This window comes from Pundamilia nyererei, unplaced genomic scaffold (genome assembly GCF_000239375.1).
Source record: "Pundamilia nyererei isolate P.nyererei 1_Seehausen unplaced genomic scaffold, PunNye1.0 scaffold03462, whole genome shotgun sequence".
Classification (NCBI taxonomy): domain Eukaryota; kingdom Metazoa; phylum Chordata; class Actinopteri; order Cichliformes; family Cichlidae; genus Pundamilia; species Pundamilia nyererei.
Window position 1 is genome coordinate 2,607 of NW_005190863.1, and position 1,102 is coordinate 3,708.

The following is a 1,102-nucleotide window of genomic DNA, read 5'->3' on the forward strand; positions in this document are numbered from 1 at the left end:
TGAAAATAAGTAATCAGTAAAGTAACGGGATTGCTTTTTTGGGGAAGTAATCAGTAATTAGTTACTGATTACTTTTTTCAAGTAACTTGACCAACACTGTATATATCAGAGAGAGAAGATACAATCTTTCTTATGACCTTAGGACGTGTGTGAGGTATGCCAGAACACTCAGGAAAAGAAGTGTACGTCCTACCATCTCATGGTACACAGAGTAACCATACCAAGCTTATATCAAACTGTAGCAGTAGTATGACTGCCCTTACACTGCAACCTGAACACTACAATGACCTCAAGCCTCACTGACAGCAGATAAAGAGTTGCATCAGCAGGGGGCAGCATGATCCTAAGCTGTTCTTAGCTCTGAAGGCTGGAGGTTCAGAGATAACTCCAAAAATGTATTCCTCATAAACTTGCACACAATGGGAAAACCTACAGAACTTCTTTTTTCTTTTCATTAAGGTGTGTTAGATCTGCACTCGCAGGCCCCGCTGGTTCAGAGACTTATCACCGTGAACGAAGCAAGATAGTTAAAGCTCAGCCTATTTTTAATTGCAAGCTGCAAGCTCTGCCCCCAACCTCAGATGACTCCAGCTCTGGCCTCTGCTTACAGTCTTTTTATTGAAATGCATACATTTACACAGTTTTAACTTTTAACAGTCATTAAAACTAGAAAAGTGCTGTGTAAGGCTACGTCCACATCGTTTTCTCTCCGTTTTGGCCTCCCGTCCACATTGAGATGGCGTTTTCCCCAAGGAAAAACGCAGCATTTTGAAAATGCTCTCGAAAACGAATACATTTGAAGACGGTGCATTTGCGTCGCAGTGTGGACAGTGAAAACTGAGACTTTCGAAAACAATGACGCATTTTAGTCATGTGATGTAGTCATGTGACCAATTTAACAAAGATAGCGGAGGGCATTATACAGCAGTTGTTTTGTCTGCTCTCAATTTTCACAGCCCTATTAAAGATTAATATCAGTTTGTACATGCTCCAGATAGCTTTTCTTCAAACCTTTTACTTTTGTGTTACTCGCAGCAACAACTCCACCTCATTGTTAGTCCATTTAAAAAATGTGTTGCTTTTCCTCAACATTTTGCCGCAA